At 47.0% G+C, this 27,562-nt stretch overlaps 1 long non-coding RNA gene across 4 annotated transcripts in view; it reads left to right on the plus strand.

The window, feature by feature from the left end:
* LOC134913185 (uncharacterized) overlaps window positions 1-27,562 on the plus strand; it is a 78,273-nt gene that overhangs the window by 22,876 nt on the left and 27,835 nt on the right. For 3 of the 4 annotated variants that reach the window (XR_010177008.1, XR_010177023.1, XR_010177012.1), the window contains one exon: window positions 21,359-21,404. This is a non-coding gene — a long non-coding RNA (uncharacterized LOC134913185). Of the gene's footprint in view, window positions 1-9,456; window positions 9,702-21,358; window positions 21,405-27,562 lie in introns of all 4 variants that reach the window. The other variant, XR_010177018.1, reaches the window with a different exon arrangement.

Consider the following 27,562-nt stretch of genomic DNA (forward strand, 5'->3'; position numbering starts at 1 on the left):
CTCGGCAGTCCGTCCATAATTGTATACTAGTATCCATCCATCTCCATTGTTTACCTGAGGTGCTGTGACAGGACGATACCGTACGGAAGCACTCGCAGCTTCCGCGTCCCGTTGACTGTGCACAGAATGGAAGGTCAAGCCGCACGAGGCCTGACCACATAGGGGATTCCCGCTTACCGTCAGTAACCGCCTGTTACTGACTCCACCCACTGCGCTGTGGGCGGGTTCTCGCTGCCACCACCAAACTCCTAACCTGCCGTGGCGTTTGGAACCACGGTTCTGCTCTGTATGTGCCGACGCACTGCTTTACCACACCTGTGTGGTGTCGACGAATCCCCACTAGCCACTTGCTAGGCCTCTACCGGTAGCTGGCGGAAGGCGGAGCTTGGAGACGTCAGGTGCTTCCCTGGACAGCCGGAGAACGGGGCTAGGTTTGGCCTAACCCTGTTGGTCACAAGATGAAGCAGTCTTCTTGAGGCAAAGGTGTTTATTGCTCAAATAACCTTTAAAAAGGCTCCTCCCTATTGCTAGGGGCAACAGCATACAATCAAGATCTTTTCAGCAGAAGAAGATGTTACAATACACAATCCTATGGGCCAACTGCCCTTCTTTTATCCCTCTTCAAGACCCCTTACCACAGGGGGTAAGCCCGCCCTGTGGTGTACAACCAATCAATGTTTACCCATGAGCTGTGCATGCTCTGGTCTCATGCACACCTAACATTGTTCCCTATGGACAGTGGGGAGTGGTCGGTCTCCTTTGACGCTCCTACCTTGGAGAATCAGGATACTCCCCGGTGCCGTCCAGTCTGGCTGGGGGGAAGTTTTCCCTCCTAAATCTGACTTCCAGAAACCTGCCCGGGACCCCTCTCACTGCCTGCAGCCTGGATTTGGGCTCCAGAGCTGGGCAGTCGGGCTCCCCGGTCCAGGTTTCTTGACACTACGGCTGATCTCCATGGAGCTCCAAGAAACCACTCAGCTTGTTTTATAGCTAAGCTGCTTCTCTTTCTCCCTGTACCCTTTGGAACTGTGAGGCTGGATGGGAAAACATTCCGTTTTTGGGGAAAGGGTCTGGGAGAATCCATCAGCCTGCACAGCTATGGATTCCCCCCTCCTGGGACACACAATCAAGTAAGTGCACTTTCTCTTTAAATATATTACATTTAAAACCACACTGTACATTGCTGAGCCTGTGCCTTGCACAGACTCTACATACTCAGGCACTGCAGTGCCTTCCCTAGCCCTGCAGCCTGGCTGCTAGGGCTCTCCCTCTCAGTGCTGGAGGTATGGGGCTGGCTTCCCCCATCCTCCAGCCTGCCTTCCTGCCTCTGGGGTTCCAGGGAGCTGGCTCTCCCTGTCCCCCCAGGGTGGCACTAACCAGTGGCCTCGCCGCACGCAGCGGCGCATCCCCCTGTACCTAAGCCCGGTGGCCCGGGACACTTGTCCCGGCCGCCGTGACTCTGGCTTTGTTGTAGCGCTGGGGCGCCGGGAGCGTAGCTCCCGGTCCCCAGCGCTCATCAGCCTGCTCGCCCGCCTAATTCACCCACGCCGCTAGGGAGCCGGCTAGCCCGGTCCCCCATGCGCGGCGCTTGTCTGGTAGCCTCGCTGCAGCGTCCGGCGGGGAGCCGAGCTGCAGCGCACCCCCCTCGCCGGCTAGCAGCCCGGGACGTCCGTCCCGGCTGCTGCGGCTGGCCACCCGTGCTGGGCTGAGGCGCTGGGAGCAGAGCTCCCGGCCCCCAGCGGCGGCTCTCACATAGAGCACTGCAGCGGGAGCCGAGCTCCCAGCCGCAGCGCTCACCCTTCTCCCCGGCGCGCACACTCCAGTGCGCCCGGGGCTACACTGACCGCTGCCGGGAGCGGAGCTCCCGGACTCCGGCGGTCAGCGGCTGCCTCCTCTCCCCCGGCGCGCACACACTGCTGAGCGCGCCCGGGGCTGTCCTCCCTGCCGTGGTCTCCGGAGGGGTCCGGGACCACGGCACAGTTAACAATACAATTGTTTTACACAGTTTTTAAACACTTTTATACACTGTCATAAACACGGCGCCTAGCGCCCCACATAAGTCAAATCTGGCGCCAAGCGCCCATTGTCTCTGCAAATGGCGCCGGGCACTAGGGGTTTAACCCCTTCATTGCCAAAGCGGCCATTTGCCTCGTGGCTGGGGCTCTCCGGCCACAGGTGCCTTTTAGTTGTGCCTATTAAAATATGGAGAACAAAAATGTTGAGGTTCCAAAATTAGGGAAAGATCAAGATCCACTTCCACCTCGTGCTGAAGCTGCTGCCACTAGTCATGGCCGAGACGATGAAATGCCAGCAACGTCGTCTGCCAAGGCCGATGCCCAATGTCATAGTACAGAGCATGTCAAATCCAAAACACCAAATATCAGTAAAAAAAGGACTCCAAAACCTAAAATAAAATTGTCGGAGGAGAAGCGTAAACTTGCCAATATGCCATTTACCACACGGAGTGGCAAGGAACGGCTGAGGCCCTGGCCTATGTTCATGGCTAGTGGTTCAGCTTCACATGAGGATGGAGGCACTCAGCCTCTCGCTAGAAAAATGAAAAGACTCAAGCTAGCAAAAGCAGTAGCACCGCAAAGAACTGTGCGTTCTTCGAAATCCCAAATCCACAAGGAGAGTCCAATTGTGTCGGTTGCGATGCCTGACCTTCCCAACACTGGACGTGAAGAGCATGCGCCTTCCACCATTTGCACGCCCCCTGCAAGTGCTGGAAGGAGCACCCGCAGTCCAGTTCCTGATAGTCAGATTGAAGATGTCAGTGTTGAAGTACACCAGGATGAGGAGGATATGGGTGTTGCTGGCGCTTGGGAGGAAATTGACCAGGAGGATTCTGATGGTGAGGTGGTTTGTTTAAGTCAGGCACCCGGGGAGACACCTGTTGTCCGTGGGAGGAATATGGCCGTTGACATGCCTGGTGAAAATACCAAAAAAATCAGCTCTTCGGTGTGGAGGTATTTCAACAGAAATGCGGACAACAGGTGTCAAGCCGTGTGTTCCCTTTGTCAAGCTGTAATAAGTAGGGGTAAGGACGTTAACCACCTCGGAACATCCTCCCTTATACGTCACCTGCAGCGCATTCATAATAAGTCAGTGACAAGTTCAAAAACTTTGGGTGACAGCGGAAGCAGTCCACTGACCAGTAAATCCCTTCCTCTTGTAACCAAGCTCACGCAAACCACCCCACCAACTCCCTCAGTGTCAATTTCCTCCTTCCCCAGGAATGCCAATAGTCCTGCAGGCCATGTCACTGGCAATTCTGACGATTCCTCTCCTGCCTGGGATTCCTCCGATGCATCCTTGCGTGTAACGCCTACTGCTGCTGGCGCTGCTGTTGTTGCTGCTGGGAGTCGATGGTCATCCCAGAGGGGAAGTCGTAAGACCACTTTTACTACTTCCACCAAGCAATTGACTGTCCAACAGTCCTTTGCGAGGAAGATGAAATATCACAGCAGTCATCCTACTGCAAAGCGGATAACTGAGGCCTTGGCATCCTGGGTGGTGAGAAACGTGGTTCCGGTATCCATCATTACTGCAGAGCCAACTAGAGACTTGTTGGAGGTACTGTGTCCCCGGTACCAAATACCATCTAGGTTCCATTTCTCTAGGCAGGCGATACCGAAAATGTACACAGACCTCAGAAAAAGAGTCACCAGTGTCCTAAAAAATGCAGCTGTACCCAATGTCCACTTAACCACGGACATGTGGACAAGTGGAGCAGGGCAGGGTCAGGACTATATGACTGTGACAGCCCACTGGGTAGATGTATGGACTCCCGCCGCAAGAACAGCAGCGGCGGCACCAGTAGCAGCATCTCGCAAACGCCAACTCTTTCCTAGGCAGGCTACGCTTTGTATCACCGCTTTCCAGAATACGCACACAGCTGAAAACCTCTTACGGCAACTGAGGAAGATCATCGCGGAATGGCTTACCCCAATTGGACTCTCCTGTGGATTTGTGGCATCGGACAACGCCAGCAATATTGTGTGTGCATTAAATATGGGCAAATTCCAGCACGTCCCATGTTTTGCACATACCTTGAATTTGGTGGTGCAGAATTATTTAAAAAACGACAGGGGCGTGCAAGAGATGCTGTCGGTGGCCAGAAGAATTGCGGGACACTTTCGGCGTACAGGCACCACGTACAGAAGACTGGAGCACCACCAAAAACTACTGAACCTGCCCTGCCATCATCTGAAGCAAGAAGTGGTAACGAGGTGGAATTCAACCCTCTATATGCTTCAGAGGTTGGAGGAGCAGCAAAAGGCCATTCAAGCCTATACAATTGAGCACGATATAGGAGGTGGAATGCACCTGTCTCAAGCGCAGTGGAGAATGATTTCAACGTTGTGCAAGGTTCTGCTGCCCTTTGAACTTGCCACACGTGAAGTCAGTTCAGACACTGCCAGCCTGAGTCAGGTCATTCCCCTCATCAGGCTTTTGCAGAAGAAGCTGGAGACATTGAAGGAGGAGCTAACACGGAGCGATTCCGCTAGGCATGTGGGACTTGTGGATGGAGCCCTTAATTCGCTTAACAAGGATTCACGGGTGGTCAATCTGTTGAAATCAGAGCACTACATTTTGGCCACCATGCTCGATCCTAGATTTAAAGCCTACCTTGGATCTCTCTTTCCGGCAGACACAAGTCTGCTGGGGTTGAAAGACCTGCTGGTGAGAAAATTGTCAAGTCAAGCGGAACGCGACCTGTCAACATCTCCTCCTTCACATTCTCCCGCAACTGGGGGTGCGAGGAAAAGGCTCAGAATTCCGAGCCCACCCGCTGGCGGTGATGCAGGGCAGTCTGGAGCGACTGCTGATGCTGACATCTGGTCCGGACTGAAGGACCTGACAACGATTACGGACATGTCGTCTACTGTCACTGCATATGATTCTCTCACCATTGAAAGAATGGTGGAGGATTATATGAGTGACCGCATCCAAGTAGGCACGTCACACAGTCCATACTTATACTGGCAGGAAAAAGAGGCAATTTGGAGGCCCTTGCACAAACTGGCTTTATTCTACCTAAGTTGCCCTCCCACAAGTGTGTACTCCGAAAGAGTGTTTAGTGCCGCCGCTCACCTTGTCAGCAATCGGCGTACGAGGTTACATCCAGAAAATGTGGAGAAGATGATGTTCATTAAAATGAATTATAATCAATTCCTCCGCGGAGACATTGACCAGCAGCAATTGCCTCCACAAAGTACACAGGGAGCTGAGATGGTGGATTCCAGTGGGGACGAATTGATAATCTGTGAGGAGGGGGATGTACACGGTGATATATCGGAGGATGATGATGAGGTGGACATCTTGCCTCTGTAGAGCCAGTTTGTGCAAGGAGAGATTAATTGCTTCTTTTTTGGGAGGGGTCCAAACCAACCCGTCATATCAGTCACAGTCGTGTGGCAGACCCTGTCACTGAAATGATGGGTTGGTTAAAGTGTGCATGTCCTGTTTTGTTTATACAACATAAGGGTGGGTGGGAGGGCCCAAGGACAATTCCATCTTGCACCTCTTTTTTCTTTTATTTTTCTTTGCGTCATGTGCTGTTTGGGGAGGGTTTTTTGGAAGGGCCATCCTGCGTGACACTGCAGTGCCACTCCTAGATGGGCCCGGTGTTTGTGTCGGCCACTAGGGTCGCTAATCTTACTCACACAGCTACCTCATTGCGCCTCTTTTTTTCTTTGCGTCATGTGCTGTTTGGGGAGGGTTTTTTGGAAGGGACATCCTGCGTGACACTGCAGTGCCACTCCTAAATGGGCCCGGTGTTTGTGTCGGCCACTACGGTCGCTAATCTTACTCACACAGCTACCTCATTGCGCCTCTTTTTTTCTTTGCGTCATGTGCTGTTTGGGGAGGGTTTTTTGGAAGGGACATCCTGCGTGACACTGCAGTGCCACTCCTAAATGGGCCCGGTGTTTGTGTCGGCCACTAGGGTCGCTAATCTTACTCACACAGCTACCTCATTGCGCCTCTTTTTTTCTTTGCGTCATGTGCTGTTTGGGGAGGGTTTTTTGGAAGGGACATCCTACGTGACACTGCAGTGCCACTCCTAGATGGGCCCGGTGTTTGTGTCGGCCACTAGGGTCGCTAATCTTACTCACACAGCTACCTCATTGCGCCTCTTTTTTTCTTTGCGTCATGTGCTGTTTGGGGAGGGTTTTTTGGAAGGGACATCCTGCGTGACACTGCAGTGCCACTCCTAAATGGGCCCGGTGTTTGTGTCGGCCACTACGGTCGCTAATCTTACTCACACAGCTACCTCATTGCGCCTCTTTTTTTCTTTGCGTCATGTGCTGTTTGGGGAGGGTTTTTTGGAAGGGACATCCTGCGTGACACTGCAGTGCCACTCCTAAATGGGCCCGGTGTTTGTGTCTGCCACTAGGGTCGCTTATCTTACTCACACAGTCAGCTACCTCATTGCGCCTCTTTTTTTCTTTGCGTCATGTGCTGTTTGGGGAGGGTTTTTTGGAAGGGACATCCTGCGTGACACTGCAGTGCCACTCCTAGATGGGCCAGGTGTTTGTGTCGGCCACTAGGGTCGCTTAGCTTAGTCATCCAGCGACCTCGGTGCAAATTTTAGGACTAAAAATAATATTGTGAGGTGTGAGGTATTCAGAATAGACTGAAAATGAGTGGAAATTATGGTTTTTGAGGTTAATAATAATATGGGATCAAAATGACCCCCAAATTCTATGATTTAAGCTGTTTTTTAGGGTTTTTTGAAAAAAACACCCGAATCCAAAACACACCCGAATCCGACAAAAAAAATTCGGTGAGGTTTTGCCAAAACGCGGTCGAACCCAAAACACGGCCGCGGAACCGAACCCAAAACCAAAACACAAAACCCGAAAAATTTCAGGCGCTCATCACTAATTGCTGATGTCAGCCGTTGTGTTTTATTCCTCTTTTCATAGTAACTATAGTGCGCGACTACGCACCATAACCCTGGATATCCTTATCCATTAGGAATTTATCTAACCCATTCTTAAAGGTGTTGACTGAGTCCGCCATTACAGCTCCCTCAGGTAGGGAATTCCAAACACGTATTGTCCTTACTGTGAAAAAACCTTTACGCCGCATTGTGCGGAATCTCCTCTCCTCTAACCTAAGCGAGTGTCCATGTGTCCTCTGTGCTGTTCTTACCAAAAACAGGTCCCGCGCAAGCTCTGTGTATTGTCCCTTTATATATTTGTAGATGTTGACCATGTCTCCTCTTAGTCTCCTCTTTTCCAGTGTAAACATGCCTAGCCTTGCAAGCCTTTCCTCGTATTCCAGAGTCTCCATGCCCTTAATTAGTTTGGTTGCCCTCCTCTGAACCTTTTCTAGCTCCAGAATATCCTTTTTGTGGTATGGTGCCCAAAAAGATGTGGCCTCACTAGTGATTTATATAATGGGAGTATAACACTCTCGTCCCTTGCATCAATTCCCTGTTTTATGCATGCTAATATCTTATTAGCCTTCTTTGCTGCAATCCTACTTTGGGTACTGCTACTTAGTTTGCTATCTATGTGAACACCTACGTCCTTTTCCAGTACAGAATCCCCTAATATTACCCCATTTAGTATGTAGGTGTTATTCTTGTTCTTGATACCACAGTGCATTACCTTACACTTGTCTGTATTGAAGTGCATTCTCCATTTGGCTACCCATGCTTCTAATTTAACTAAGTCATTCTGAATAGACTCAGCATCCCCCTCCTTACACAATTTGTAATCTCCTGAATGTGTGGCTGTATGCTGAAAATGTCCCCAAATGTTTTGACCCACAGACTATATCTCCTGCACGCCCCTGTAACCTGTACCACCAAGTTGATCATGTAAGTAAAGCATGGGACATGTTGGAATTCACAATATTTGGGACTGAGGAGAATCCAAGTGGGGTAAACCATTTTGCTATTTCATCCCTTAGTTGAGAGGTTGTCAGAGATATGCTTCTTAGTCAAGCCAGTTATACTGCCTCTGAATGAGCTGGCATTGTTTGTTAGATACTGCTGCTGCTGAAGGTGATTCCCCCACCCAGTGGGCTGTCAAAGTCATGTAATCTTTAGTTTGCCCACTACCGCATGGACAGTGGGTACAATTGCATTTTGTAGGCTAATAACTAGTTTTTTTTTAATGTCCTGGTACAGCCAAAAAATGGCTTTTCGGGTAAATGGACCTGAGATGGAATTTGGTACTGGGAGCACAGGACCTTAAATAACTGTTTAAAACTGACTGCATTAATGGCAGATATTGGACACAGATCTAATGCTAGCATAGCCATGATGGAGTCAGTGATTCGATGAGCAACTGAGTGAGAGCTGTTATACTTGCTTCTGCTTGCAAAGGATTATTTCATAGTAAATAGTTTTTTTAAAATACAAGTCTTTGTGGTCCTCTTCTGGGATGAAGATCCATCCCAAGCAGCTGCAGGCCTAGTGCTGAAGGATTCTTCTGAGGAATCCTGGATAGGGGAGGAGTCATCTAGCATTAACAAATTGGATGCAGGACTACCTCTGATCGTTAGAAAGGATATTGAAGATGAAGATGTTGGTGGTGGAGATTTCAGTTGGTAGGATCTAGTTGAGAGAAGGGAGCTAGCTGATGCTGGACTGCTTGTTGTTATTTTTTTAGCACCAGGTTCTGATGTTGTCAAAACTTTTCATGCACTCGCGCAAATTACGTTACAGGGAGGAGGTTCCAAGAGGTGGATTTGTTGATTTATGCTGAGGCATGACAATGGCCTTCTTCTTAACATGGCCAAGAGGTGCTTCCATTAGTGCCTGACTTATGCAAACAATATCCTCATCCTCAACATTCTCATTAGCACCGGTGTCAATTATACAAATATCCCCCTCATCCTCTTGCACTTCCTCAGTGGCATCTTCAATTTCTTTTGCTCATTCCCACATATGAAAGGAATCTGAAATGGTGGAAGGCGGATTCCCTGTGTATACAGTATCAGAAAGGTCAGGCTCACATATAGTACTCGAGGACACACTAAGGGGTAAATTTACTAAAGCTTCTAAAACAGATAATTAGTGGTGTTGCCCATAGCAACCAATCAGATGCTGTCTATCATTTTCTAAAAGGCAATCTAGAAAAGATAGACAGCATCTGATTGGTTGCTATGGGCAACATCACCAATTCTCTGTTTTAGAAGCTTTAGTAAATTTACCCCTTAGACTATCCTCAGGGATTTCTGATATTTTAGTTTCTGAATGCACAGTTTGTTCTACTGCCTAAGTGGTTTTCATTATTTACACCTCTTCTATACTTGAATGAAAAGGTATTGCATCATCATGAGAGGCAGGAGAAGTTGCCTCACTAACAGTTGTAGAACCACCACTCATAAATATGTGGTGTATGACATATTAGCAATTTTATGTTTTTCTGCACCAAACGTTACCTTTATTAGAGGTGTTATTTTCTTTACCACTGTGTATTTTTTTTATTTTAGATGCCCTGACATCCATCTATATCCTTGAGCATCAGCTTTAGTAGATGACATTGAAGGACTAGGATCGTCATCAAGACTGGTGGCAGCAGCTGCAGCAATATGATTGGGTTGCTCTTACCTTTCTGGAGGTCCAGCAAACACTCGTTTGGGATTCCAGCAGTTGGAATTCAAGCGCTGGGCTCCCAACTGCCAGGTTCCTGACTGGATCCCAGATGAAGTAAACAAAAGAAGGGTTTTGCACATAGGTCAGAGCGCCTACCAAATATCTCATTCCAATATGCAACATATTTATGTACACATATGATTAGCAAATAAATTCAGTCACCATAAAATGAAGTGCAGGCCTCAATAGATAGAGACAATGGGGGTAATTCAGACCTGATCGTAGCAGTAAATTTGTTATCAGTTGGGCAAAACCATGTGCACTGCAGGTGTGGCAGATATAACATTTGCAGAGAGAGTTAGATTTGGGTGGGTTATATTGTTTCTGTGCAGGGTAAATACTGCCTGCTTTATTTTTACACTGCAATTTAGGTTTCAGTTTGAACACACCCCACCCAAATCTAATCTCTCTGCACACGTTATATCTGGCCCCCCCTGCAGTGCACATGGTTTTACCCATCAGACCTTTAGTACAATATAGCTGTATGTCTGCTTGACATTCAGGAGGTATTGTGTAATGGGCCCACACATACAGTATATGGGATGATTTCTCATTCTGATCTGACCAGCGGAAATGCTGATCGGCAACATCGATGAACGGTGATCCATTGGGGAATCAGCAAAAAACTGCATGTTAAAAATATCTGAGTCCTCAATCCCAATAGTTTTTTTGGTAGAAATTGGTGTATCAAGGATTTCCAACACGTTGGATTTCCCTGATCTCCGGGTCAAGCATTGGCAGAACAAGGAATTGCCTGATGTATGGGCCCCATAATAGTACTGTTTCTTTTGTTACAATTTATCAAAATATTTTTTGCAGATTTAGTTTTGATAAATGCAATTATAGGCAAATGCATGAAAGCCCTTTCTCTTTAAAGCAAATTTAGTAAAATTCTGTAATTAGCAAAGGAACATATGTGATAAATTACACTCGATATGAAAGAACTAATGCAATAATGCTTTTATTTAAATCACTATGGGAACACTTTCCATGATGGATCTGACAACCTCAAAGTCACTCCCCATTGTATATCTAGTGCATTCAGCAAAATAAATGAAACACAATTTAAAAATAAGAAATACAGTACTAAACATTTAGCACAATGCAAAATCATGTATTAGGTGTGCATGACATATAAATCAATAGTTCTTATTTTTTTCTTTTTTTGTTCTATACATTGAAACAGTAATGTTGTAATCCAGAGGTTCCCAAACCGTGTGCCGTGGCTCCCTGGGGTGCCTCGGGACACTTACAGGGGTGCCCTGGGTTGGTGGTCCAGGACCAATTCAAATTATTCATGGTCAATATAATAGGCAAAACCAGTGCTGGTGACTGCCAGTCATATAATATGTAGCCAAACAGAAGCAAATCTTGTCCCTCACCACACCACTGACCCTAAGGATGACATATAAACGCAATCTACTTAATGTAATACAGGTTGAGTATCCCATATCCAAATATTCCGAAATACGGATTTTTTTGAGCGAGAGTGAGATAGTGGAAACTTTGTTTTCTGATGTTTCAATGTACACAAACTTTGTTTAATACACAAAGTTATTAAAAATATTGTATTAAATGACCTTCAGGCTGTATGTATAAGGTGTATATGAAACATAAATAAATTGTGTGAATGTACACACACTTTGTTTAATGTACAAAGTTATTAAAAATATTGGCTAAAATTACCTTCAGGCTGTGTGTATAAGGTGTATATGAAACATAAATGCATTCTGTGCTTACACTTAGGTCCCATCGCCATGATATCTCCTTATGGTATGCAATTATTCCAAAATACGGAAAAATCCGATATCCAAAATACCTCTGGTCCCAAGCATTTTGGATAAGGGATACTCAACCTGTATTTCTTTCTAAATTTCTCAATAAGAAATTTTTGGTCTAGGGGTGCCGTAAAAAAAATTCTGATATTCTAGGGTGCCGTGACTCAAAAAAGTTTGGAAACCACTGCTGTAATCTAAAATGTGAAGATCCTTTTCTCTGTCATATACAAAAACTCAGTTATGTAAAGCATTATCCATTTATTACTTTTTGGATGATGTCATTGTTATAATTTGTACTTTATTTTAAGGTGTATGAACAGCCCAAAAACTAATATGAAAATTAATACTGAGAGAGTTTGATATTTGTCATCTGAACCTTTTGGTTTCCTTCTGTAAAGTTTATTTAACCATGAGCTTATGATGGACATATATATTTCCAATACTGTCAATCAAAACATATATATTTACATATTATTTATTTCGTAATATTCCAAGCCAAATTAACCTTCTACAAATATTAATTAGTGATGAGCGGGTTTGGTTTCTCGGAAACCGAACCCCCCCGAACTTCACCCTTTTTACATGGGTCCGAGCCATACTCGGATTCTCTCGTATGGCTCGGTTAACCCGAGCGCGCCCGAACGTCATCATCCCGCTGTCGGATTCTCGCGAGATTCGGATTCTATATAAGCAGCCGCGCGTCGCCGCCATTTTCACTCGTGCATTGGAAATGTTAGGGAGAGGACGTGGCTGGCGTCCTCTCCGTTATTGTTGAACTTGATTGTGCACTATTGCTTAATTGTGGGGAGGACTGGGGAGCAGCTGTATAATATAGGAGGAGTACAGTGCAGAGTTTTGCTGATCAGTGACCACCAGTTATCCGTTCTCTGCCTGAAAAAAACGCTCCATATCTGTGCTCAGTGTGCTGCATATATCTGTGCTCACACTGCTTAATTGTGGGGACTGGGGAGCAGCTGTACTATATAGCAGGAGTACAGTGCAGAGTTTTGCTGACAGTGACCACCAGTATACGTTGTCTGCCTGAAAAACACTCCATATCTGTGCTCAGTGTGCTGCTTTATTGTGGGGACTGGGGACCACCAGTATAATATTATATAGGAGGAGTACAGTGCAGAGTTTTGCTGACCAGTGACCACCAGTATATAATATATAGCATTACGGTACAGTAGGCCACTGCTGTACCTACCTCTGTGTCGTCATTAAGTATACTATCCATCTAGACTCTATACCTGTGGTGCATTTCAGTTGTGCAGTTTGCTGACACAGTGACCACCAGTATATATAGCAGTACGGTACGGAAGGCCACTGCTGTACTTACCTCTGTGTCGTCATTAAGTATACTATCCATCTACATTCTATACCTGTGGTGCATTTTAGTTTTGCAGTTTGTTGACACAGTGACCACCAGTATACTATATATAGCAGTACGGTACGGAAGGCCACTGCTGTACCTACCTCTGTGTCGTCATTAAGTATACTATCCATCTACATTCTATACCTGTGGTGCATTTTAGTTTTGCAGTTTGCTGATACAGTGACCACCAGTATACTATATATAGCAGTACGGTACGGAAGGCCACTGCTGTACCTACCTCTGTGTCGTCATTAAGTATACTATCCATCTACATTCTATACCTGTGGTGCATTTTAGTTTTGCAGTTTGCTGACACAGTGACCACCAGTATACTATATATAGCAGTACGGTACGGAAGGCCACTGCTGTACCTACCTCTGTGTCGTCATTAAGTATACTATCCATCTACATTCTATACCTGTGGTGCATTTTAGTTTTGCAGTTTGCTGACACAGTGACCACCAGTGTACTATATATAGCAGTACGGTACGGAAGGCCACTGCTGTACCTACCTCTGTGTCGTCATTAACTATACTATCCATCTACATTCTATACCTGTGGTGCATTTCAGTTGTGCAGTTTGCTGACACAGTGACCACCAGTATACTATATATAGCAGTACGGTACGGAAGGCCACTGCTGTACCTACCTCTGTGTCGTCATTAAGTATACTATCCATCTACATTCTATACCTGTGGTGCATTTTAGTTTTGCAGTTTGCTGACACAGTGACCACCAGTATACTATATATAGTAGTACGGTACAGAAGGCCACTGCTGTACCTACCTCTGTGTCGTCATTAAGTATACTATCCATCTACATTCTATACCTGTGGTGCATTTTAGTTTTGCAGTTTGCTGACACATTGACCACCAGTATACTATATATAGCAGTACGGAAGGCCACTGCTGTACCTACCTCTGTGTCGTCATTAAGTATACTATCCATCTACATTCTATACCTGTGGTGCATTTTAGTTTTGCAGTTTGCTGACACAGTGACCACCAGTATACTATATATAGCAGTACGGTACGGAAGACCACTGCTGTACCTACCTCTGTGTCGTCATTAAGTATACTATCCATCTACATTCCATACCTGTGGAGCATTTTAGTTTTGCAGTTTGCTGACACAGTGACCACCATGAGACTATATATAGCAGTACGGTACGGAAGGCCACTGCTGTACCTACCTCTGTGTCATCATTAAGTATACTATCCATCTACATTCTATACCTGTGGTGCATTTTAGTTTTGCAGTTTGCTGACCCAGTGACCACCAGTATACTATATATAGCAGTACGGTACGGAAGGCCACTGCTGTACCTACCTCTGTGTCATCATTAAGTATACTATCCATCTACATTCTATACCTGTGGTGCATTTTAGTTTTGCAGTTTGCTGACACAGTGACCACCAGTATACTATATATAGCAGTACGGAATGCCACTGCTGTACCTACCTCTGTGTCGTCATTAAGTATACTATCCATCTACATTCTATACCTGTGGTGCATTTTAGTTTTGCAGTTTGCTGACAGAGTGACCACCAGTATACTATATATAGCAGTACGGTACGGAAGGCCACTGCTGTACCTACCTCTGTGTCGTCATTAAGTATACTATCCATCTACATTCTATACCTGTGGTGCATTTTAGTTTTGCAGATTGCTGACAGTGACCACCAGTATATATAGCAGTACGGTACGGAAGGCCACTGCTCTACCTACTTCTGTGTCATCAAGTATACTATCCATCCATACCTGTGGTGCATTTCAGTTGTGCGCAGTATATATAGTAGTAGGCCATTGTTATTGATAGTTACTGGCATATAATTCCACACATTAAAAAATGGAGAACAAAAATTTGGAGGTTAAAATAGGGAAATATCAAGATCCACTACCACCTCGTGCTGAAGCTGCTGCCACTAGTCATGGCCGAGACGATGAAATGCCATCAACGTTGTCTGCCAAGGCCGATGCCCAATGTCATAGTAGAGAGCATGTAAAATCCAAAAAACAAAAGTTCAGTAAAATGACCAAAAAATCAAAATTAAAAGCGTCTGAGGAGAAGCGTAAACTTGCCAATATGCCATTTACGACACGGAGTGGCAAGGAATGGCTGAGGCCCTGGCCAAAGTTCATGACTAGTGGTTCAGCTTCACATGAGGATGGAAGCACTCATCCTCTCGCTAGAAAAATGAAAAGACTTAAGCTGGCAAAAGCACAGCAAAGAACTGTGCGTTCTTCTAAATCACAAATACCCAAAGAGAGTCCAATTGTGTCGGTTGCGATGCCTGACCTTCCCAACACTGGACGGGAAGAGCTTGCGCCTTCCACCATTTGCACGCCCCCTGCAAGTGCTGGAAGGAGCACCAGCAGTCCAGTTCCTGATAGTCAAATTGAAGATGTCACTGTTGAAGTACACCAGGATGAGGATATGGGTGTTGCTGGCGCTGGGGAGGAAATTGACAAGGAGGATTCTGATGGTGAGGTGGTTTGTTTAAGTCAGGCACCCGGGGAGACACCTGTTGTCCGTGGGACGAATATGGCCATTGACATGCCTGGTCAAAATACAAAAAAAATCAGCTCTTCGGTGTGGAATTATTTCAACACAAATGCGGACAACAGGTGTCAAGCCGTGTGTTGCCTTTGTCAAGCTGTAATAAGTAGGGGTAAGGACGTTAACCACCTCGGAACATCCTCCCTTATACGTCACCTGCAGCGCATTCATCATAAGTCAGTGACAAGTTCAAAAACTTTGGGTGACAGCGGAAGCAATCCACTGACCACTAAATCCCTTCCTCTTGTAACCAAGCTCCTGCAAACCACACCACCAACTCCCTCAGTGTCAATTTCCTCCTTACCCAGGAAAGCCAATAGTCCTGAAGGCCATGTCATTGGCAAGTCTGACGAGTCCTCTCCTGCCTGGGATTCCTCCGATGCATCCTTGAGTGTAACGCCTACTGCTGCTGGCGCTGCTGTTGTAGCTGCTGGGAGTCAATCGTCATCAGAGGGGAAGTCGGAAGACCACTTGTACTACTTCCAGTAAGCAATTGACTGTCCAACAGTCCTTTGCGAGGAAGATGAAATATCACAGCAGTCATCCTGCTGCAAAGCAGATAACTCAGGCCTTGGCAGCCTGGGCGGTGAGAAACGTGGTTCCGGTATCCACCGTTAATTCAGAGGCAACTAGAGACTTGATTGAGGTACTGTGTCCCCGGTACCAAATACCATCTAGGTTCCATTTCTCTAGGCAGGCGATACCGAAAATGTACACAGACCTCAGAAAAAGACTCACCAGTGTCCTAAAAAATGCAGTTGTACCCAATGTCCACTTAACCACAGACATGTGGACAAGTGGAGCAGGGCAGACTCAGGACTATATGACTGTGACAGCCCACTGGGTAGATGTATTGCCTCCCGCAGCAAGAACAGCAGCGGCGGCACCAGTAGCAGCATCTCGCAAACGCCAACTCGTTCCTAGGCAGGCTATGCTTTGTATCACCGCTTTCCAGAAGAGGCACACAGCTGACAACCTTTTACGGAAACTGAGGAAGATCATCGCAGAATGGCTTACCCCAATTGGACTCTCCTGGGGATTTGTGACATCGGACAACGCCAGCAATATTGTGCGTGCATTACATCTGGGAAAATTCCAGCACGTCCCATGTTTTGCACATACATTGAATTTGGTGGTGCAGAATTATTTAAAAAATGACAGGGGCGTGCAAGAGATGCTGTCGGTGGCCCGAAGAATTGCGGGCCACTTTCGGCATTCAGCCACCGCGTACAGAAGACTGGAGCACCACCAAACATTCCTGAACCTGCCCTGCCATCATCTGAAGCAAGAGGTGGTAACGAGGTGGAATTCAACCCTCTTTATGCTTCAGAGGATGGAGAAGCAGCAAAAGGACATTCAAGCCTATACATCTGCTCACGATATAGGCAAAGGAGGGGGAATGCACCTGACTCAAGCCAGTCAAGCGCAGTGGAGAATGATTTCAACGTTGTGCAAGGTTCTGCAACCCTTTGAACTTGCCACACGTGAAGTCAGTTCAGACACTGCCAGCCTGAGTCAGGTCATTCCCCTCATCAGGCTTTTGCAGAAGAAGCTGGAGACATTGAAGGAGGAGCTAAAACAGAGCGATTCCGCTAGGCATGTGGGACTTGTGGATGGAGCCCTTAATTCGCTTAACCAGAGGTTCAAAGACCTGCTGGTGAGAAAATTGTCAAGTCAAGCGGAACGTTACCCGTCAACATCTCCTCCTTCACATTCTCCCGCAACTGGGGGTGCGAGGAAAAGGCTAAGAATTCCGAGCCCACCCGCTGGCGGTGATGCAGGGCAGTCTGGAGCGAGTGCTGACATCTGGTCCGGACTGAAGGACCTGCCAACGATTACTGACATGTCGTCTACTGTCACTTCATATGATTCTCTCACCATTGAAAGAATGGTGGAGGATTATATGAGTGACCGCATCCAAGTAGGCATGTCAGACAGTCCGTACGTATACTGGCAGGAAAAAGAGGCAATTTGGAGGCCCTTGCACAAACTGGCTTTATTCTACCTAAGTTGCCCTCCCTCCAGTGTGTACTCCGAAAGAGTGTTTAGTGCAGCCGCTCACCTTGTCCGCAATCAGCGTACGAGGTTACTTCCAGAAAATGTGGAGAAGATGATGTTCATCAAAATGAATTATAATCAATTCCTCCGTGGAGACATTCACCAGCAGCAATTGCCTCCACAAAGTACACAGGGACCTGAGATGGTGGATTCCAGTGGGGACGAATTAATAATCTGTGAGGAGGGGGATGTACACAGTGAAAGGGGTGAGGAATCGGAGGATGATGATGAGGTGGACATCTTGCCTCTGTAGAGCCAGTTTATGCAAGGAGAGATTGCTTCTTTTTTTGGTGGGGGCCCAAACCAACCAGTCATTTCAGTCACAGTCGTGTGGCAGACCCTGTCGCTGAAATGATGGGTTCGTTAAAGTGTGCATGTCCTGTTTATACAACATAAGGGTGGGTGGGAGCGCCCAAGGACAATTCCATCTTGCACCTCTTTTTTCTTGAATTTTTCTTTGCATCATGTGCTGTTTGGGGACAATTTTTTTGAAGTGCCATCCTGCCTGACACTGCAGTGCCACTCCTAGATGGGCCAGGTGTTTGTGTCGGCCACTTGTGTCGCTTTGCTTAGTCACACAGCGACCTTGGTGCGCCTCTTTTTTTCTTTGCATCATGTGCTGTTTGGGGACTATTTTTTTGAAGTGCCATCCTGCCTGACACTGCAGTGCCACTCCTAGATGGGCCAGGTGTTTGTGTCGGCCACTTGTGTCGCTTAGCTTAGCCATCCAGCGACCTCGGTGCAAATTTTAGGACTAAAAATAATATTGTGAGGTGTGAGGTGTTCAGAATAGACTGGAAATGAGTGGAAATTATGGTTATTGAGGTTAATAAAACTATGGGATCAAAATGACCCCCAAATTCTATGATTTAAGCTGTTTTTTAGGGTTTTTTGTAAAAAAAAACACCCGAATCCAAAACACACCTGAATCCGACAAAAAAATTTCGGTGAGGTTTTGCCAAAACGCGTCCGAATCCAAAACACGGCCGCGGAACCGAATCTAAAACCAAAACACAAAACCCGAAAAATGTCCGGTGCACATCACTAATATTAATACAGTCTGCGGTGTCCCTGCTCCCACGTAACCCGCTCTGCCTCACATCTCCCCCCTGCCATCCGCCCCATATGCAGCGGTCCGCACTGACCACAGCAGGCAGCCATCGTGTTTGAAGCGGGGACCGGCTCTACCGGGAACACCGGACGGAGAGCTGGGGAGGGCTGAGTCGGCAATGGGAGCGTGGTGGAGGGTTACCTCTATCCTCATTGTGTCAGGCCGTTGCATGGGCTACTGTGACAGCCAGAAGGGGAGAGGCACCGGCGCTCAGGCAGGGAGCGGGAGTGAGACCCGCTCAGCGTCAGTCGGAGAGTCACCTTCCGGGGTCACATCAACGCCACAAGACTGGAGGGACGATGGAAGACTGGGGACATGTGCGCCGAGAAGAAGCATGGTGTGTGGCAGAGTGAATCTGTCCTGAGCCAGCGAGCCCCTGCTGAGTGTGCTGATGCGGGGGGTCAAGCACATAGTAAGCCGGTGCCTCTGTCTGTTTGTACAGCAGTGACGTGCGGTGAGGTCCGGACCTGGGGAGGCACTGCAGCTAAACCCCCCCCCCCCCCCCGGAAAAAAAAAGTGCAGTCCCCCCACACCACTAAAACCAGCACCAGGCAGAACCAGCCAGGGGGGATAATGCCATAGCAGGGGAGACACTCAGTGTGGGGTCCCCCTGCCATGCCATTAAACACCCCCCAAACCAGTCAGCCCAGGGCTGGAATTCCTCGGAAAGTGGGGCCCCCAAAAAATCTAAATGGGTTCCCCCCTCCCGAGCAACAACCAGCACTGGGCTGATAGCCCAGTGCTATGCCCCGCACCCCTGGTGGCGGTGGGTGCGGGGTTCATTGTATGCTAATACTGTTCTTTACAGGTGGCCTACAGATCCCAGCAGGCCTGCCCCAGCATGCTGGCACTTGGAGAACCACAAGTGCCAGCATGCCCGGACATAAAGGGCCCGCTGGCACCTGTAGTCCACCTGTAAAGAAAATATTGGAAAAAAAACAAGACACATTCTTTAAAAAATCCTTTATTAAACTGGGTCTTCACCTGGGGGCGGCGGCCTTTAAGCTCTTTTGCATGGCCGCCGCCTTCCCAGGGCTTCCGGCGTCTTCACCTGGGGGGGCGCCACCTCCCCAGGGCTTCTGGGGTCTTCCTCCGGCGTCTTCACCTGGTGTGCGGCGGCTGCTAAGCTCTTTTGCATAGCCGTCGCACATCCAGGACTTCCACGACGTCTTCACCTGGGAGGCGGCGGCCTTTAAGCTCTTTTGCATGGCCGCCGCCTTCCCAGGACTTCCAGCATCTTCACCTGGTGGGCGGCGGCTGCTAAGCTCTTTTGCATAGCCGCCGCCCATCCAGGACTTCCACGGCGTCTTCAGGAGCTCTTCTCCGCTCCTCCTCCGCCATCGGACTGACAGCCGCTGCCTCGCGCTGACTTATATAAGTCAGCGGGAGGGGGCGGGGCGATGACGCGGCGAGCCATGATTGGCTCGCGGCGGCCATCTTGAATTTCAAAAATGACGCTGAGGCGCCATTTTTGAAATGGGTACCGCTTCCGCTGCCAAACTCTGCACAAGGGGTCTGAATGCCGCGTCCCGCCGCCGCTACCGCCGCTCGCCTCTCTGCCGCCAGCATCTCCGCCGCCCGCACCTCCGCAGGTACCGACGCCCACACAGTGATTGACAGCGGATCCAGTGACGGATCCGCTGGCCAATCACTGTGCCTTCACTCACAGGGACGTGCTTTCATAGGATGAAAGCACGTCCCTGTAGGAAAGCGGCACCACTAATGGTGCCGCTTTCCCATGTTATTTCAATGGGCTTTTCCTGCCCATTGATAGGCCCCACCCGCGCCCACCCCCGCTCCCCATACATTTCCTAATCACAACGGGAGGCACCACGATCGGTGCCTCCCAAACTGATTTTCACATAGGTAAAATAATAAAGAAGATACTTATGTGTCATAAGTATCTTCTTTGTATTATTTTACTCATTAATGACAGGGGAGGCACTGCCTCCCCTGCCTCCCCTGACTGCACGTCCCTGTTGTACAGCATACCCCCTCACACACCCCTGCTTGTGCCATGCCCGTGGCAGCTGCTCCTCATTGCCAGGCATCACTGATCTGCATAGATTAGCCCACATCTGGGACTCCGCCCAGCCCTGTGACTCCGGCCAGCATTAGAGACCCAGGCACTGAATCACAGATCTGGGCTATTATATAGGAGATAAGCAATAGAAACACCTTCAACTGGAATACAATATACAAAAATATACTTGCACCAACAAATTGCCTCCATCATCACTATCACACATTGGGCCTGATTCATGTTTTTTAAGTAAAGCAATAAAGTAAGTAACTGGGCAAAACCATGTTGCACTTCAGGTGGGGTATATATAACGAGCAGAGAAATTTACAGTTGGATGGGGTGTGACTGTGTTTAAATTAAAATCTAAATTGCATTGTAAAAATAAAGCTGTCTAACATTTGTTTGCTACATACAAAAGACATATTTACCCTGCACAGAAAAACATATATATATATATATGTATTTGCTGCCCTTGCATGGCAACATGGTTTATTCCAGATTCAAAGTTACTTGCTTTTTTTGCTTTACTTACAAACATGAATCAGGCCCACTGTTTGTTCCTAAGAGATCATACCAGAATGTAGTTTAATCAGAAATGTCCAAACTTAAAAGAAAATATTCAGCTGGAAATTTACTAAAGTGTGGTTTCATATGCAGCTTGCAAGCAGTCATATACTAAATGCAGTTTTCATAGTCAAATTGCTGGACTTACTAGCCTGCAGAGGTGGAGGTATTGCAAAGTCCCAAACCAGATGCCTTTTTATTGTGCGGATTTGTGTTTGTGACAATAGAACATCAATAAAAATCTTAACATTTCTTCATTATCTTTGATAGGGACCAATGAGGGAGGTGACAGAAGAGGAAAGTTTCATAGGTCTTAGTAAGTGATTAATTAAATCATTTATAGATTTCTATGAGTTGTCTTGTTATTTAATTATGTCATAAGGGGAGATGTTTCAAATCTTCTAAAGAGGAAAGGCAGAGAAGTTGTTCATAGCAACCAATCAGCTGTACTGTAGCTATTATTTATCCAGTAAATTCTGTAAAATAAAAGCTACAAGCTGATTGGTTGCTCTGAGCCATTTCTCCACCTGTCTTCTCTAGGGTTGATACACTACATCTCGTCCCTTATCACCCTTCTTTTCTTTTTTATCCATACTGTTTCTATGATTTTAAGTCCTGTCTGTGTAATTTGTAGGTGTTTTTTCCTGTGTTTTTTGTGTTGTGGGTGGCTAATGATAGAGGAAGCAGAGCAGGTGCTGGTACAAGGAGGGACACAAGAAGTGTTGCAAGTAAGAATGTGAAATAGAAAGAAAGTGAAATAGGAGGAGAAATAGTTGAGGTGTATGAGGTCATCTGTCCAAAAACAGGGGGATTACTGATCCCCCAGAAACCCCACTACACCACAGTTTTGCTCCATATTAAACTCATGCATAAAAATAAAGAGCAGACGGAGTGATGGCTAGGTGTCCGGTTTATTTTGGCATTTGGCACCATGCTACAAACTATGGACCTGATTCAGCAAGGATTGCAAATTCTGCTAAGTACGCACATCCTATAAATTGGCAATTTTCTTTTGGAACCATACAGTTAATGCTGATACTTGCACTCTCAAGGAAGTCACCTTCAAACCCTTATCCATTCCTGCTTGAAGGAAATCTAAGATCCTGGAAACTTGGAAAGATTTTGGGTCTATATTTCTTTCACTGCACCAATGAATATAGGCCCGCCATACTCGGTGATAAATGCGAGCTGAGGAGGGTTTCCTTGCTCTGAGCATAGTTTGAATTACCTGTTGTGAGAATCCTCTTGATTTCAGGATATAGGTTTCAAGAGCCACGCCGTCAATGACAGTCGATCCAGATGCCTGTGATAACAAGGACCCTGCATCACTAGATCTGGACGTTGAGGGAGCAGAATTGGAGCATAAATCGACATCCTCTGCAGATCTATGTACCAATGCCTTCTGGGCCAAGCCGGAGCTATTAAAAATACGGCACCATTTTGCTTGTTTTATTTTCCTCACCACCCTGTGTAGCAGGATGATCGGAGGAAACAGATATGCCAGATGAAAGTCCCATTTCACTGACAAGGCGTCCACAAAGAACGCTCCGGGATCCTTTGTTCTTGACCCGTATACTGGCACTTTGTTCAGACGGGACGCCATGAGATCTATCTCTGGCAAACCCCACTTGTCTACCAGAGTCTGAAATACTTCCGGGTGTAGAGCCCATTCGCTTGCTTGAATGGTGTGTTGACTGAGAAAGTCCACTTCCCAGTTTAGGACTCCTGGAACGAACACTGAGGACAAGGCTGGTAGATGGAGTTCTGCCCACTTTAGTATGTGACTTACCTCCTTCATTGCCTTTTGGCTGCGAGTTCCTCCCTGATGGTTGAGGACGCTACTGCCGTTGCATTGTCCGAGCGGATCTGGACTGGTTTTCCTTGCAGAATGTCCTTTGCCTGAATCAGTGCAATGTATATGGCCCGAAGTTCCAACAGGTTTATTGGCAGGCAACTTTCTTCTTTGGTCTATTGTCCCTGGAACCATAATTTTCCGGACACTGCTCCCCAGCCCTGAAGACTGGCATCTGTTGTCAGGATCTCCTAATCTGATATCCACAAGGGTCTCCCTTTGTCTAGAGGGGATGTCTGCCGCCACCAGACTAATGACTATCTTACCTTTTCTGAAAGTAATATGGTCTGTTTCTTTATTGTCTGATGGACTCCATTCCATCTGGCTAGAATCAGATGCTGCAGAGGTCTTGAGTGGAATTGTGCATACTCCACCATGTCGAATGTTGACACCATCAAACCCATCATTCGCATTGCTGCATGAATTGATATTGTTTGACTGTGTAACAACTCCTGAATCCTTAACTGCACCTTGGATATCTTGTTCCGAGGTAAAAATATTTTCTGCCGACTTGAATCCAATACAGCCCCCAAGTGAATCATCCATTGTGACGGAATCAGAGATGACTTTGCCCAATTTATGAGCCATCTGTGCTCCTGTAGACAAGTTATTGTCTGTTGGAGATGGCCCAAGAGCAATTAGTGGGATTGTCCCAGGATTAAAAGGTCATCAAGGTATGGAAAAATTCTTATCCCCTGTTTGCGGAGATAAACTGCCATAACCACCATAATCTTGGTAAATACTCTGGGGGCTGTGGTTAACCCAAAGGGTAAAGCCTGGAACAGAAAATGTTGCTGGAGGATGGCGAACCTGAGATAACACTGATGAGACAGTGCTATAGGAACATGTAGGTAAGCATCCTGTATATCCAAGGATACCATTTAATCTCCTGGTTCCATGGCCAAAACTATGGAGCGTAACGTCTCCATGTGGAACCGTGGTACCCAAATGTATTTGTTTAGCATTTTGAGATTGAGAATGGGCTGAAACGACCCATTTGGCTTCTGAACCAAAAACTGGTTGGAGTAAACACCCTGTCCCCGTTGTGCAGGGGGTACTGGAATAATTACTCCTGACTAAAGCAATTTCTGAACTGCTTCTTGCAGGGCTCTGGCCTTCGCCTCTACCCGAGATGGGCTGGTGCAGAAGAACCTTCGAGGAGACTGCTTCTTGAAAGGGAAAGCATAATCCAGAGATATTGCTTCTGGCACCCAGGCATCTATTGTAGACTGCTGCCATATCTGTGCAAAATGAAGAAGTCGGCCCCCTACCCTGGGGTCCCCCAGGTGGAGGCCCCACCATCAGGTTGATGGCTTATCTTCTGGTTTGGAAGCTGGCCCTCTGGTGGCCCAGTGCTTCTTTGCCTTACCAAACTTATTGTATTGGAGCTGCTTACGATCACTGCTTTTCCTTGTGACCGAAATGGCCAAAAAACCGGACCCTTAGGCCTGGGGTTATATGTGGCAGGAAACCTGACCTTCTTGGATTCTGCTTCTGATTCCAGAATATCTGTCTATTCCTTACCAAACAGAATATTCCCAGCAAAAGGCAAAGATTCCAGAACCTTTTTTGATTCTGAATCAGCTTTCCATGTACGTAACCAAACTGCTCTGTGAGCAGCTTCTGTTAAGGCTGATGCTTTAGAAGCAATAGTACCCATATCTATTGCCGCTTCTTCCAAGAATATTGCAGTCTGTTTCATGTGAGCTATATGGGATTCTTGCTCCCTAGAAGGTGCTGAAAGCCAGTCTTCCAGTACCTCAGCCCATTCAGCTACTGCTTTTGCCATCCAAGCTGAAGCCATAGCTGGCCTTATGACTGCCCCGACAGAGAAAATATGGTTTTCAAAAACCCATCCACTCTCCTGTCTGTGACATCATCTAATGACGTTGATGGCAAAGGCAATATAGATTTCGCACCAATCGAATGACATGTGTATCTACTTTAGGAGGCACTTCCCTTTTTAAACAGTCCCCAGTTGGAAAAGGATAATTGGAATCCCATTTTCTGAGAATTCTGTATTTTTTATTGGGTGTAGCCCAAGCTTCTTCCATGAATTTCGTCAGCTGATCTGATCCTGGAAACTCTATCCTAACTGTTTTGGGACATTTAAACACAGGTGCCTTAGTTTTTAACACCGGATCTGCTAAATCCTCTAAGGACAGAATAGCCTTCATTGCTCTAATTAATTCAGCTACATCCACTGAGCTGATACCCTCTACCTGTTCTTCGTATGCTGAAGCAGAGTATATAGAGCTATCATCATCTGATGTATCATCCTGTGTAGCCTGTGAATTTGATGATTTATTTACACTCGGTTTATCAGCTTGTTTCATTGGAGAAGCTGTTGGGGATATACCGTAGGAAGGGAGCTGCATGTATGGGTTAATAGTATACCCTACTCCTGGTATTGAAGCTGTAGGAATTACCCATTCAGCTATACTGGACAAGGTCTGTGCAAACATTACCCAAGGTGGATCTACCTGACGTTGAACAGGGATCTGCCTTGTAATCTGCTGAAAAGCAAAACAATTTGCGCATAAACCATCCTGTACCAGATCCTGAGATTATAATACCGTTTTGCAGGACAAACATGATGATGAGTGTTGGTGCTACTATCAGTGTGACCTTGTCACTTTTGCCGCTCTTAGACATGATAAATAATCAGCACTTCCACAGTATACTACACAATTTGTGACTGTAATCACTTTACTTTTTCAAAGTGATATCAATCTGACCCTACCCATGCACCAGCATTGAGGCTCAGAAGAAACCACTAACAAACATATATAAAGTCAGCAATCACACTAGCAGTCAGTCATATGTTATATATTAGTCATATGAGCATTTCAATGTATGTAGGAGTACATATTACTGAATTCTGTTCATATCTTAACACTCAGATGCAAATGCGAAGAAAACCACAGTAATGTACACAGACTCATATGCAATGGGCACTAAACTTAACTATTCATACTAACCAGGGCCGGTGCTAGGGTGTTCGGTGCCCTCCTGCAAAATATAAATTTGCGCCCTCCCATACTTTACATGCAGGGCCGGAGGGTTACCATGGCCTCTTGGGCCCCTGAGCTGCAGGAGATCCATGTAAGACTATGGATGTGAACTCTCTGCCCACACACACCCTGTGCAGCGCTAGTTACGGCCCTGCACACAGACAGTGCCATAACTAGACATTTTAGCGCTGTGTGCAAGAGAGGGCATTGGCGGCCTCCCTGTACGTAAAGTAGGGGCACTGCGCGCCTCAGGCGCGCGCAAAAAAATTAGGGGCGTGGCTTCATGGGGAAGGGTTGTGGCCACAAAATAATACCAATTCATATTACATATTATAGTAGTCTCCATTATTCAAACTACGCCGCACAGCAGTGCCACTGCACCAGGTAGAGCCCCTTTTACACATTACAGCAAACAGATTTCCCTTTTTACACATTACGGCAGACAGCGTCCCCCTTTTTACACATTATGGCAGACAACATCCCTCTTTTTACACATTACAGCAAACAGCATCCCCTTTTTACACATTACGCAGACAGCGTCCCCCTTTTTACACATTACGGCAGACAGAGTCCCCCTTTTTACACATTACGGTAGACAGCATCCCCCTTTTTACACATTATGGCAGACAGCGTCCCCCTTTTTACACATTACGGTAGACTGTGTCCCTTTTTTACACATTACGGCAGACAGCGTCCCTCTTTTACACATTACGACAGACAGTGTCCCTTTTTTACACATTACGGCAGACAGCATCCCCCTTTTTACACATTACGGCAGAGAGCGTCCCCTTTTTACACATTACAGCTCTGCATACATAAGTATATACATAAATACAAACACACACATACATACACATACCCAGACACACACACATACCCAGACACACACTTTCTCTTTCACACTCTTTTTACATCCACTTACCACAGTTGTGCTGGCCAGATTTTCAACAGCATGATCCTGGGTAGCTCCGCCCCCTTGGTCCATGTAGCTCCACTCCTTTTCGGCCGAACGATCACTGACACTGACACTCCTCTCCCTGTCACAGGGGAGAGAGGAGAGGGAGTCATGCTGTCGGCGCTGCTGCGGCTGCCTGTCAGTGTGACAGGGCAGGCGCAGCAGCAGCAGCAGGGGGGACAGGACAGCGCTTCAGCTGGGATGCAGAGCAGTGAAGGCGCCTCTCCTGCCCGGCGCCTACCTGCTCTGCATCCCTTTGCTGAGCGGGAAGCGCCAGGCCTGATACTAACAAAAGTAGATAGAAATTTAGTGCTGTATAACCCGTACTCAGTAGAGTGGGATACAGGGAGACTCACCTAATGCTGAGTGGATCCAGACGCTACTAGTGTACACTGTCGCTCCGGGAACTATTAGTGAACACAGACGTACTGTGCACACAGACGCTCCGGTCACACAGACGCCTGTACTGCGGCCGGGTCTCCTTGCGGTAGCTTTTTAGTGAACACAGACGCAGCGGCCGATGTTGCGACCGAGACTCCTCATGGTAGCATCTGAGATGGAAGTGAGGCCACAGTTCATGGCGGGAGACCAACGGAAACTGGTCATGAACTGGGGGGAAGGGCGACCAGGAGAGCTTCTGACTCCCCACCGCT

Source organism: Pseudophryne corroboree, chromosome 1 (genome assembly GCF_028390025.1).
Source record: "Pseudophryne corroboree isolate aPseCor3 chromosome 1, aPseCor3.hap2, whole genome shotgun sequence".
In the NCBI taxonomy this organism is placed as follows: Eukaryota; Metazoa; Chordata; class Amphibia; order Anura; family Myobatrachidae; genus Pseudophryne; species Pseudophryne corroboree.